The 14,880-nt window shown below is 41.7% G+C and overlaps 1 non-coding gene and 1 pseudogene across 1 annotated transcript; both read right to left on the bottom strand.

Annotated features, from left to right (window-relative positions):
* Positions 1–300: 300 nt before the first annotated feature.
* trnar-ucu (transfer RNA arginine (anticodon UCU)) lies at positions 301–391 on the bottom strand. Its single transcript is given in 2 exon segments — positions 301–336; positions 355–391. It is a non-coding gene; the product is annotated as a tRNA-Arg (tRNA).
* A 1,484-nt stretch (positions 392–1,875) lies between these two features.
* LOC115416318 (protein PAT1 homolog 1-like) overlaps positions 1,876–14,880 on the bottom strand; it is a 34,267-nt pseudogene continuing 21,262 nt past the window's right edge.

Genomic DNA, 14,880 nt, shown 5'->3' on the forward strand with positions numbered 1-14,880 from the left:
CCACACATACCTAGGGAAGAAAATAAACGGAAAATGCAGGGGAACCTTGTTTGTCTCTCATATTTTATTAGGGTTAGGGTTTACTGTGCTTCACTTCTCAGACTTTGGAGGTATTTATTTTTCCCCAAATTACTGTAAATAATTCATCAAATAAAATAATAAAGCAGCATCTGATCCTCACACCAGTCCTACTGTATAAGATTCACATTATGTCTGTTTATTAAACACTAACACATGACAAAAGATAAATACAGTGAAAGAACACATAAATTCAACAAGTACTTCGCAGTAATGAAAATGCGACTCCGGTGGGACTCGAACCCACAACCTTTGAATAACCTCTCTAAGGCTACCTAGAAGTCCAATGCGCTATCCATTGCGCCACGGAGCCACCTGTTGAGTCCTCTAACACAATAATAAATGAATGTACGGATACCGTCAGACATATCAATCCACAAAAGACACGACGTCTGTGAAAGTTGCCGTGTTTCCAAACACGACTGGAACAGTCTCACTTTTACAAGGTCAAGCACTTCAGACGAGGACTGCCACATTACACGGTGTCAATCTACTCACTTCGGCTAACGGCTAACAGCTAGCTGTTACCCACCTCTGGCTAACAGTTCGCCGCTAGCGTTAACTACATTCATGGAGCTGGTGAAATTGTTCCGACAACTTTTACACGGACCTTGCTTTAGTGACGGACAAAAAATCCATTTCCTATTAGATACTGTGTGAGCTGAAAAGGTCACGGATGTTTGTATCTGTTTTGTGTCTGTTTCTTCAGTGACTGTTTGGTCAGAAGTGACACCGTAGCTAGCAGCTACATTCACTGTCGCACTGACGGAAATCAGATCGTCAAACCGAGGTGAAGTCCGCAGCGGGTTGGACATTCCAGAGCCGCGGCCTTAGGGACTATCAATAAATAAGTGCTTTAAACGCTGGAGAAAACTTTACTCATTTAAATGTCAGAGAACCAATGAAATGTCAAAGCTGAATTGCAGTTTTGCAATAATTATGACATAACTTTGTATATATATTATATATATATATATATATATATATATATATATATATATATATATATGTCAGGGTAGAGACTGCGATCTGGTAGGATCGGCGATTCTACCAGTAGAGACTCCGATCAGAGTCTCTACTGGTAGAAAGTCCGATCCGAACCCTAACCCTTCTACTGGCAGGATCGGAGTTTCTACCAGTAGAGACTCTGATCGGAGTTTCTACTGGTAGAATCGCCGATCCTACCAGATCGCAGTCTCTACCCTTATATATATATATATATATATATATATATATATATATACACCCACACAATGAATATTATCTTTAAGAAAATATTTAAATTTTTCAATAGCTTTTCAGTCATGTGACCCAGCGACTCCAAACCAGTTTCAAATTATTATACTAAAGAGGAACTTCAGCAAACACCTCATAAAATTGATGTCCAGTCTATATTAATATTTTTATGAATATTATTCATATTTTTAGTTTGTTTTTTTCATAAAATAACCCTAACCCTAACCCTGGGGCTGAGGTTGGTGTTGGTGCTGGGGTCTGGGTGGACTGCAGCCCCGTTCAGACATGGACAGGGTTAGGGTTGGGGCAGGGGTGGGAGCTGAGGGTTGAAGGTAAAGGGGTTTATTTCAGAGTGGACTGTTCACACACATGTTCCTGGTGTTAGTGACTACCCAAAGACAACAAAGACATTTATATAATAGAAATACTTTTTTAATTTGAAGGTTCATCACAGGCATAATTGTAAACAAGATATTTAAAAATGCAGATTTCATTATAATTGTCATTCAAACTGTCACAGCTGCACACACACACACACACACACACACGCACACAAACCACAGAGCAAACACACACACATTTAACCAAAAAACAAAATGTGACGAGAGATTTAGCTGAATTAAAATGATCCACCATGGATTCACATTTAGACCACACACACACACACACACACACGTCTGCATTGGGTGGGGAAGGAGGGGTCGTCATGTGATGTTGTAGTAACTTCTACCTGGACAAGTTGGAGATCCTGTAAGAGAAGGAACAAAAGAGGCTGTTGAAAAAACAATGAAAGAGGACTAACCCTAAAGGACAGGTACAAGTCACCTAACCCTAAAGGACAGGTACAAGTCACCAAACCCTAACCTTTAAGGACACTGGTTGGTTCGTTTGGGTTCAATTATTACCTCCACCAGGAGGTATTGTGATCACTTTGCTTTGTGTGTGTCAGGTTGTTCACATTTATTCAGATTATACATTTTTTATTGTTAAAGGATAGTTACCTCCACCAGGGAGGTTATGTTTTTGCTAGCGTTAGTTTGTCTGTCTGTGTGCAAGATAACTCAAAAAGTTATGGATGGATTTGGATGAAAATTTCAGGAAATGTTGGTACTAGCAGAAGGAACAAAGGAGTAAATTTTGGTGGTGATTGGGGGGGGGGGGGGCACTGATCTGTCTTGGTGGAGGTCTGCGCTCTCCGAGTGCTTCTAGTTTGTATGTTCTCAACTTTAGTGGAAAACTCTTCCCCCCCATCTTTCCCAAATCTTTCCCACAGATAGGCCTAGGCCCTGGGACCAACCCATTACATTTTGGGCCAAGTCGGCCAAAGTTCAAGGTCACAGCAAGGTCACAACATCTACAATTTTCCTGTCATCACTGAGCAATTTTCCAAAATTCATCCAAAATTCCAAACGACTTCGATTAGCCTCCAATTGGATCCACCTGTAGCTTAGAACAACATCTTGTATGTGGAACTAAATTGTCCACATCCACTGTGGAATGTGGACTCTGTGGACATTTACATTGAAAATCCCATTTACCACACATGTTTCATTAGAACTGAACAAATATTGATTGGAATTGAATCTAATTGGACAGACACATGACTGGTACCAAGCTTCAACTGTTTCTGCTGTATGTTTAAACAGAAATAGTCACATGCACACCATTCGGGGTGCTCGGAGGAGGTTTGAGTTCTCTGAACACTTGTTCTCTTTGTTTCTAAAATGACTCACAGATGGTTTGGACTGAATTAAATCAACATTGTTTTTTTTTTCTCCCTGACTGTGACTTTCAGTGTTCTTCTGTAAATGTCTGTAATACTTGTCCTATTCTGACTGTAAACACTCATTTCTATCTACTGTCATCACATCTGACTGAGGAACAAACATCTACCCTTCAACTACAGTCAAATACTGAGGTTGATCAACTCTATGGACATAAATCTGTGGACACATCATGTCTCCAGCTGTCAGATGTTCTGTTCATGAAGATCGGACACACAAACATCAATACTGATAATCAATAGGATATCTATCCCATAATATAAAACTCTATTTTGACATTAGTCCTTATTGTTTTGGATCCCAGAGCCCTGTTAGAACAGAAACACCTGGATTCAACGGGTCCACAGACTGTTGGACACACAGTGGACCAGTTCAATATGTCCACAGACTGATGGACACACAGTGGACAGTTGGACAGTTGTGGTCTCAGGTGGTGGGACTCACTGTAGCTTGTCCTGTAACAGGTCCAACCTCTGCCGGTCCACGTAGCGTGAGAACAGAGACAGCAGGTTGGGAGGAGTGAAGAGGGGGGGGGACAGGGACGAGGGGGGGACGCTGAGCAGCTCCCTTGTCACTGAAAACACCAGCTCGGTCCTGTGTGAGGAGACGCTCAGGTTCAGTTAGTGTGTCTGGTTCACAGATGGGACAGACAACTGCTCACTGCTTTACCATCGGTTGTCCTCCATCAGCTGACAGTTGGGCTCCGAGCTCTGCATCCGCTCGCCTTCACTCAGGATCAGATACAAGAGCGTCACACCAAACTATAGAGAAGAACAAAACACACAGACAGACAGACTTTACCTCAGGACCATTAGAGGACATTAGCATTTGATCCAGTGGGACCAGGACTCAGGCCCATCAGGCCCTTCTTCTACGTCTGCGTACCTTACTGTGCAGGACTGGTACCAGTTGGCCCTCGTTCCCCTGAAGCTCCTGGAGTAAGTCTGTGAGGGCGGAGCTTGACAATGATTGGATGACTGCAGAAACTGGCTCCACCAACCAGCACAGCACCTGCAGACAGGAAACACACAACAGCTGACAGGAAACACATACACACACAGCTGACAGGAAGTAGATGAACACACCCACTCTGACGTGTTCATGTTGAACAGAGCGCTGGAACTCAGTACAGTTCAGTTTCCATACATGTCCTACACAACGTCCTTCTGTTTGTATGTGCAAAAACTTTGGCGTGGACTGAAGGTGGAGGGTTTTCCAGTGTGTGCATGTTCTGTTTCTACGTTTCCTCATGTATTTATTTTCCAGTGTGTGCATGTTCTGTTTCTACGTTTCCTCATGTATTTATTTTCCAATGTGTGCATGTCTGTTTCTACGTTTCCTCATGTATTATTTTCCAATGTGTGCATGTTCTGTTTCTATGTTTCCTCATGTATTTATTTTCCAGTGTGTGCATGTTCTGTTTCTACGTTTCCTCATGTATTCATTTTCCAGTGTGTGCATGTTCTGTTTCTATGTTTCCTCATGTATTTATTTTCCAGTGTGCATGTTCTGTTTCTACGTTTCCTCATGTATTTATTTCCAGTGTGTGCATGTTCTGTTTCTACGTTTCCTCATGTATTCATTTTCCAGTGTGTGCATGTTCTGTTTCTATGTTTCCTCATGTATTTATTTTCCAGTGTGTGCATGTTCTGTTTCTACGTTTCCTCATGTATTTATTTTCCAGTGTGTGCATGTTCTGTTTCTACGTTTCCTCATGTATTTATTTTCCAGTGTGTGCATGTTCTGTTTCTACGTTTCCTCATGTATTTATTTTCCAGTGTGTGCATGTTCTGTTTCTACGTTTCCTCATGTATTTATGATCTGACAGAATTCTGTGCCTTTGAACAGACTCTAAAATTCAACTGTGAGATAAACCGTTATCCATATTTTATTAAAACTTTCACACATAATTCCAGACTTTTCAAGGTTTGGAAAACAGCGTTTCAAAATTCCAGGCTTTTGAAGACTTTATTTCATTTTTTTATCTATCCCATAATATAAAACTCTATTCTGACATTAGTCCTTATTGTTTTGGATCCCAGAGCCCTGTTAAAACACCTGGATTCAACGAGTCCACAGTCTGATGGACACACAGTGGACCACTTAAATATATCCGCAGACTGATGTCCACAGACTGATGTCCGCAGACTGATGTCCGCAGACTGATGTCCGCAGACTGTTAGACACAGACTGATGGACAGACTGATGTCCACAGACTGATGGACACAGACTGATGGACAGACTGTTGGACACAGACTGATGGACAGACTGTTGGACACAGACTGATGGACACAAACTTTTGGACAGACTGTTGGACACAGACTAATGGACACAAACTGTTGGACAGACTGTTGGACACAGACTGTTGGACAGACAGAACTCCTCTAAACATCCTGTCGTGTTGGACTTTAAACTACTTTTCTGATCATGGGACAGATGTGTAGTGACATGCATGGACATTTACCTGGTCCTGCTTGTCCTTCTTGGCCAAGGCTGGAAGGTTGCGGGCAATTGCCATGACAACAGGCAGCCTGGGTTGACGGCAGCAGTGGGAGGAGCCTGGAGATGAGCCGTTTGCCCTTCCTCACTGACATGATCATCACACACTGTTCATCACTCACTCTGTTCAGGAGAGAAGAAGATGGAGTAGGTGACCTGTGACCTCCGACCTTGAACTAGGGATGCATCGATACCGATACGAGTATCAGCATCGGCTCCGATACTCAGTGTCTGTACTCGTACTCGTAAAAGATATCTGATACACTACACCGATGCCACTTACGGCCGTGTGACATTCACAGTTCAGTGCAACAGGTATGAGGAGCCGGAATAATGTGTGTGGAGTGTGAAGAGTGTGGTGATTTAACCAAAAAATGACGGTGATAAAAGTAACGCTGACTGCAAGTAACATTACAGACACAGACGGATACGGACGCAGCATTCTGTGCGTCCTCTGCGTACATTCCATCTGTTTTCCAGGTGCTCGCGGATGCATACACAGAATGAGAATACCAGTGGGTGTACGGAGGGGTGCGGACCGTGCCGCCAACAGAAGTGAAAACGAAACTTATCACTCATTTTCTTTTCTCTTCCTGCTGAAGCTAAACTTTAAACCTTACCAGTGAAAGCACTGCAATATTAGTATATTAGTGTTACCTCTGTCATCTCCACGTTTGTTATTACTGACTTTTTCTCTTCTTCTCAAAAAACTTTACTCTTCTATGTGGATTTGTCCAGTATGGTTAATTCAGAGCGGCGCCCCTGGTGGATTAATTGACAAACGCTCATTCCAACACATTAAATGTCAGTAGCAGCACTTTGTTCCAGTCAGACTAATGACAACGACAATAAAGCACATTTACAAAAGGAACTAACAACTGGAATGGGATTATAAGTACTCGTATGGTACTCGGTATTGGCAAGTACTCAAATGTAAGTACTCATACTGGGTCTGGAAAAAAGTGGTATCGGTACATCCCTACTTTGAACTGACCAAGAGTGAATATAGAAACACACAGGACTGGGACACACCAGGAGAGAACACACAGGATCTGCTGGTGGAACAGTCTAAACTCTGCTCCATAATACCAAGTATTATCCACATAAAGACATCAGAAAAGTGGAGCACAAAAGAGCTAAAGAAAAGTCTGGATGGACCTCCTGCCCCTCCCTCACCTGTCTGGATGGACCTCCTCATGTGCCCCACCCTACTCCATCCTTACAGACTGGACATCCATCCACAGATGGATGTCCATCAGTCTTGGTCCATCTCCAGTCCTGGTCCATCTCCAGTCTGTCCGTCCATCTCCAGTCCTGGTCCATCAGTCCTGGTCCATCAGTCCCTGTCCATCTCCAGTCCTGGTCCATCAGTCCTTGTCCATCTCCAGTCCTGGTCCATGTCCAGTCTGTCCGTCCATCTCCAGTCCTGGTCCATCTCCAGTCTGTCCATCCATAGTGGATCTGTCCTTCACTATGGTTCTCCCTCAGGTCCTCTACTGAGTTTGTGGAGTTTTCTTTGTCCAGAAGGACGGTCTAAGGACGGTGGACAACCAGGACATTCATCCATGTCTTCATCTCCTGTTTCTTTGATTGTCTGTTTTCAGATCCAGACCTGTGAGCAGACCTGGTGTGTGATCCACACCTGTGAGCAGACCTGGGTGTGATACAGGACTGAACCAAGAAAACTGAACTGAAAAGCATGAGGTAGTTCAGGCACTTATACTTTACGTCCTTCACAGTTCTCACAGCAAACTGATGAACAGATTAACAACTGTTTGGTTCACCAGTAACAAATAAAAATAAGCCTTTATAAATACATCTAATTGCATTGTGTATTGCAAAACTAATACAATGAGCTCTAGACAGAGTTTTCATTGGTCCATTTATTTCATTAATATACACCAGGACTGTCCAACCCTGGTCCTCCAGGACTATCCAACCCTGGTCCTCCAGGGCCGGTACCCTGCATGTTTTAGATGTTTCCCTCTTCCAGTTCACCTGACGGTGGTTCTCAGTCTTCTGCAGAGCTGGATGAGACTGATCATGTGAATCAGGTGTGATGGAAGAGGAAACATCTAAAACTTGCAGGATAGTGGTCTTGGAGGACCAGGGTTGGACAGTCCTGATATACATACTGACTACTGTGAGTGGATGGGATCCTTGGACTCATCAATGATATGACAGCAGATCACCATCTGTACAGCCAACATCTGAAGGTCTACGAGTCCCACTAACAGGTCTTACTAGTACTAGGAGTGTCAGCTGGTCCACACAGTCCCATATGGGTTCAGTATTTTTAGTCACAGTCTGGTTTCTGATACAGCATAGAAACAGGCATGTCCAAAGTCCGGCCCGGGGGCCAATCACGGCCCGCGGTCAGATTTTATACGGCCCACAGCTTCGGTTTTATATTATATTATTTATGGCCCGTTTGGACTGTTGAACCGAGTACATGAATCATAAAAGGTTCCAAATGCAGTTCCTCCTTTCACCTCATGGTGGCAGCACCACTCTAACTCTATCTGGCTCTGTGACCTTGCCGTGAACCCTTTTCGCTAATTTCTAAAAAAAAAACCGAAAGTTGACAGTGAGGGCTGCCGCTTCCAGGAGAGATGGGAATTACAAATTTTTTTCACTGAAAATCGAGGTGATTGTGTTTGCCTAATTTGTCAAGAGACTGTTGCCTTGTTTAGGGAATTCAACGTAAAGAGACACTAGCAGACAAAACATGCTAACACATACGACAAGCTAGCAGGGAGTGAGCGTTCGGAAAAAGTGAAGCAAATTCAAGCTGCTTTAAACTCACAACAGTGACTCTTCATGTGAACCTGTGAGTTCAGTGAATTCACCACCAAGGCAGGGACCAAGTTGCCAGGTTAGTTGCCTCTAACTGCTGGTGTTATGTACTTGTACAGGGGTTGGACAAAATAATGGAAACATCTTGAAAAATCAACAAAATATAATTTAATATGGTGTAGGTCCGCCTTTTGCGGCAATTACAGCCTCAATTCTCCGAGGTATTGATTCATACAAGTGAATTGTTTCCAAAGGAATTTTCAGCCATTCTTCAGTTAGAATACCCTCCAACTCTTTTAGAGACGATACGGTGGAAGTCAACGTCTTACTTGAATCTCTAAAACTGACCATAAATGCTCAATAATGTTGAGGTCTGGGGACTGTGCCGGCCATACAGATGCTCAACTTCATTAGAATGTTCCTCATGCCATTCTTTAACAGTTCTAGCTGTATGGATTGGGGCATTATCATCTTGAGGTGAAGGTGTTTCCATTTTTGTCCAACCCCTGTAGATGTGCACAAAATATTACTTTCTGAATGATTTTGTGAAAGACAAGAGTAAGAGTCATGTTTTCATCTTAAATGTTAACAGACTTTGCATTACTGAGTAATATATGAGTAATGATTACTCACATAAGTCATGTTTAAAATGAATGTGGGGTTAAGATTTTTATAACTTCTTGGACATTTAAGATACTCCACACGGTTTGTTCTATGTTATCTGACTCCAGATGTGAAAGGAAGGCAGAAATGTTTTTTTTTTTTAATTTGTTCATACCTGAGTGGCTTAGATTTGGTTACATTGCCATTTTAAAAAAATGATATTTTGACAATGAAAATAAAGTTGTTTTTAAAATTATCGCTTTATATGTAATTTTACTGTTTAAAAAACGTCCGAAGGGACCACTGGCCCCTGTCAGTCTCCACATTATCAGATCTGGCCCTCTTTAAAAAAAGTTTGGACACCCCTGGCATAGAACTATCCATTTATTTAGAAAATTACAAAGTCTGATTTTACCACATAACTTACAACTATTTACATATTCTAAGGTTTAGGTTGGGTTATGTTTAGGTTAGGCTCTGAATGACGTACCTGTCGTCCCACTCCTTCTCCCTCAGAGAGCTGCACAGCTGATCAGTGTTGGTTTTGTGCTGCTCCAGCAAAGCCTCCCTGTCTTCCTCTGGTGTGTGCACAAAACGTTTTTCAAAGTCTTGAACCTCCAATAGCAAACTGTAATCTGGATGAGACAAAGAAAACAACCCAGTGTGATGGAGCTTTGGTGTGGTGGGATGAACACATTTCTAATGGTTGGAAAGGTCATGGTCCTCCTACCTTCTCCACAGTGTAGAGGATCTGTCGCCTCTTATTCCAAACCTGCTTCTCTTTTCTCCTGGAAGGAATTAATCGGTCAAGAAAAAGGTCAAACATTTGACTGAACCACAGAAAACACACAGACCACAGTGAAAGCAAACAGAGGACAACAGACCACAGTGAAAGCAAACAGAGAGGACACCCAGACCACAGTGAAAACAAACAGAAAACACACAGACCACAGTGAAAACAAACAGAAAACACACAGACCACAGTGAAAACAAACAGAAAACGCACAGACCACAGTGAAAACAAACAGAAAACACACAGATCACAGTGAAAACAAACAGAAAAACACACAGACCACAGTGAAAACAAACAGAAAACATACAGACCACAGTGAAACAAACAGAAAACACACAGACCACAGTTAAAACAAACAGAAAACATACAGACCACAGTTAAAACAAACAGAAAACGTACAGACCACAGTTAAAACAAACAGAAAAACACCAGACCACAGTGAAAACAAACAGAAAACACACAGACCACAGTGAAAACAAACAAAACCACAGTGAAAACAACAGAAACACCAGACCACAGTGAAAACAAACCGAAAACACACAGACCACAGTGAAAACAAAACAAAACACACACACCACAGTGAAACACAAACAGAAAACACACACACCACAGAGAAAACAAACAGAAAACACAGACCACAGTGGAAAACAAACAGAAAAACACACAGACCACAGAGAAAACAAACAGAAAACACACAGACCACAGTTAAAACAAACAGAAAACACACAGACCACGATGAAAACAAACAGAAACACACAGACCACAGTGAAAACAAACAGAAACACACAGACCACGATGAAACAAACAGAAAACACACAGACCACAGTTAAAACAAACAGAAAACACACAGACCACAGGTGAAAACAAACAGAAAACACACAGACCACAATGGAAAACAACAGAAACACCACAGACCACAGAGGAAAACAAACAGAAAACACACAGACCACAGTTAAAACAAACAGAAAACACACAGACCACGATGAAAACAACCAGAAAACACACAGACCACAACGTGAAACAAACAGAAAGCACACAGACCACAGTGAAAACAAACAGAAAACATACAGACCACAGTGAAAACAAACAGAAAACACACAGACCACAGTTAAACCAACAGAAACATACAGACCACAGTTAAAACAAACAGAAAACACAGGACCACAGTTAAAACAAACAGAAAACATACAGACCACAGTTATAAACAAACAGAAAACACACAGACCACAGTGGAAAAACAAACAGAAAACACACAGGACCACAGTTAATACAAACAGAAAACACACAGACCACAGTGAAAACAAACAGAAAACATACAGACACAGTAAAAACAGAAACACACAGACCACAGTTAAAACAGAAAACATACAGCCCACAGTTAAAACAAACAGAAAAACACACAGACCACAGTTAAACAGAAAACACAGCCACAGAGAAAACAAACAGAAAACACACAACACCACAGAGAAAACAAACAAAACACACAGACCACAGTGAAAACACACAGAAAACCTACAGACCCCAGTGAAAACAAACAGAACAACACACACACCACAGTGAAAACAAACAGAAAACATACAGACCACAGTGAAAACAAACAGAAAACATACAGACCACAGTTAAAACAAACAGAAAACACACAGACCACAGTGAAAACAAACAGAAAACACACACACCACAGAGAAAACAAACAGAAAACATACAGACCACAGTTAAAACAAACAGAAAACACACAGACCACAGTGAAAACAAACAGAAAACATACAGACCACAGTTAAAACAAACAGAAAACACACAGACCACAGTTAAAACAAACAGAAAACACACAGACCACAGTGAAAACAAACAGAAAACACACAGACCACAGTTAAAACAGAAAACATACAGACCACAGTGAAAACAAACAGAAAACACACAGACCACAGTTAAAACAGAAAACATACAGACCACAGTGAAAACAAACAGAAAACACACAGACCACAGTTAAAACAGAAAACATACAGACCACAGTTAAAACAAACAAAACACACAGACCACAGTTAAACAGAAAACACACAGACCACAGTTAAAACAGAAAACATACAGACCACAGTTAAAACAAACAGAAAACACACAGACCACAGTTAAACAGAAAACACACGCCACAGAGAAACAAACAGAAAACACACACACCACAGAGAAACACAAACAAAACACACAGACCACAGTGAAAACAACAAAACATACAGACCACAGTGAAAACAAACAGAAAACACACAGACCACAGTGAAAAAAACAGAAAACATACAGACCACAGTGAAAACAAAGAGGAAACACACAGACCACAGTGAAAACAAACAGAAAACACACAGACCACAGTTAAAACAAACAGAAAACACACAGACCACAGTGAAAACAAACAGAAAACACACAGACCACAGTGAAAACAAACAGAAAACACACAGACCACAGTGAAAACAAACAGAAAACACACAGACCACAGTTAAAACAGAAAACATACAGACCACAGTTAAAACAAACAGAAAACACACAGACCACAGTTAAACGAAAAACCACACGCCACAGAGAAAACAAACAGAAAACACACACACCACAGAGAAAACAAACAAACACACAGACCACAGTGAAAACAAACAGAAAAACATACAGACCACAGTGAAAACAAACAGAAAACACACAGACCACAGTGAAAACAAACAGAAAACATACAGACCACAGTGAAAACAAACAGAAAACACACAGACCACAGTGAAAACAAACAGAAAACAACAGACCACAGTGAAAACAAACAGAAAACACAGACACAGTGAAAACAAACAGAAAACATACAGACCACAGTTAAAACAAACAGAAAACACACAGACCACAGTGAAAACAAACAGAAAACACACAGACCACAGTGAAAACAAAACAGATTGGAGCAATTTGTCCATAAACAATCCATAAAGACTGTGAGCCATTGGAGCTGTCAATCACAGACTTTCTATCATCAAATCCCTTCAGAAGATGCAGATGAACCCTAACCCTAACTGGTGGTCCTGACCCTGTCCAGTTGACCTGTCCAGTGGACCTGTTCAGTGGACCCTGCTGAAGCCTCTGGCATTCACAGTACTGGTGCAGACTGTCTGCTTCAGCTGTCTGTCTGCTTTACCTGTGCTTTAGCTGTCGGTCTGCTTTAGCTGTCTGTCTGCTTTACCCGTCTGCTTTGGCCGCCTGCTTTAGCCCTGCTTTGGCCGCCTGCTTTAGCTGTCTGTCTACTTCAGCCATCTGCTTCAGCTGTCTGCTTTAGCTGTTTGTCTGCTTTAGCTGTTTGTCTGCTTTAGCTGTCTGCTTTAGCTGTTTGTCTGCTTTAGCTGTCTGTCTGCTAAAGTGCGTTAGCTGTCTGCTTTGGCTGTCTGTCTGCTTTAGCTGTCTGTCTGCTAAAGTGCTTTAGCTGTCTGTCTGCTTTAGCTGTCTGCTTTAGCTGTCTGTCTGCTTTAGCTGTTTGTCTGCTTTAGCTGTCTGCTTTAGCTGTCTGTCTGCTTTAGCTGTCTGTCTGCTAAAGTGCGTTAGCTGTCTGCTTTGGCTGTCTGTCTGCTTTAGCTGTCTGTCTGCTAAAGTGCTTTAGCTGTCTGCTTTGGCTGGCTGTCTGCTTTAGCTGTCTGTCTGCTAAAGTGCTTTAGCTGTCTGTCTGCTTTAGCTGTCTGTCTGCTTTAGCTCAACTATTGGCAGGATGGTGTTTGACCCATTTCTCTTGTCAAAGTTTGCAGTTATGAAGTTTAATCAAATTATTAACTTTAATTTTAAATTACTTCAAAGTTCTCTCTAAAAATGTTGCCGTGACTGAAAATGGATACATCTGCTGCACATGAGGTGTGAAGTAAGTGACGTCTATGTCTGTGTGTGGGGGTCTGGGGAGGTCATACCAGCTGTTCAACAGCTCCACAGATTAACCCTGGTTCAATGGAATGGATCACCAAAGGACATGGACACCATCTATGCTGTGGAAAACACACACACATATATATACCCACACACATATACACACCTCGTCATGTGTGCGAGTTGTCACCACGGCATCGATCATCTTGCGGGGGTTGTTGACATAGAGACAGTCAGCTTACCTAGAGAGCCTGCAAACTGAATGTGGACACAAGCAGGACAGGAGAGGATGGAGGGTTAGGGTTAACACTAACCAAAACAAACCTGATCAGCTGGTGTGTGTTGGTGCTCTGTTACCTGGGTTAGGGTTAACCCAGTCCAAACCTGATCAGCTGGTCTTACCTGGCCTGTAGGTGTGTTCGACCTTGGCCACTTGTGGAGTTATCAGTTTGGTGGGTGCTCCTTCTTGCTGCTGTCACTCTCTCTTTCCTGACGTTTCTCCATCTTTTCATAGTAGTTCTACATGGATTGAAAAAGACTTGTTAACTGATATTTTCTGCGTAAAGCCATAACACAGTACTACCAGCCACAACACAAAATACACAAGGCCATTCAGAAGGTCAAATACACATTACAGTTAAACAGGTCTGAAGAGACAAGAACCCAAGAACCACCCAGAACGGAAGGAATTAGACATTTTCAAAATGGAATAGGCCAACAATGTCATAAAAGTCCTGAACCAATAACATAATAACTTTTGGCCAAAAAACATAATAACTTATTATGTTATCGGTTGGGTATTACATTATTGTCCTGGTAAAAAAAAAAAAAAAAAATCTTTGTAAATGTAATAACTGTGCCAATAACGTAATAATATTTAATATCACTGTATTCAAGTTTCATTTGTTAGATAGAACTGTGATAAAATCTCCCTCCCTCTGTCTCTCTCTCTCTGACTATACCTAGCTAACTGTTGGCTAGTTATTAGCATTATCAACTATGCAGTTTGATCATATCAAGGGGTAGGAACATTTTTAAAGAAAAGTGAGTGTGTGTGTGTGTGTGTGTGTTAGCTGATGACTTCTGGTAAATTTTGTGGAACGGGTAAATTGAATAGATCAAATATGTGACAACCCCTTAAAAATGTTCCTACCCCCTGAACTGATCCAACTGTAATAATTAATAATGCTAATATCTAGCCAACAGTTAGCTAGGTCTAGTCAGTACACT

This window comes from Sphaeramia orbicularis, unplaced genomic scaffold, assembly GCF_902148855.1.
Source record: "Sphaeramia orbicularis unplaced genomic scaffold, fSphaOr1.1, whole genome shotgun sequence".
Classification (NCBI taxonomy): domain Eukaryota; kingdom Metazoa; phylum Chordata; class Actinopteri; order Kurtiformes; family Apogonidae; genus Sphaeramia; species Sphaeramia orbicularis.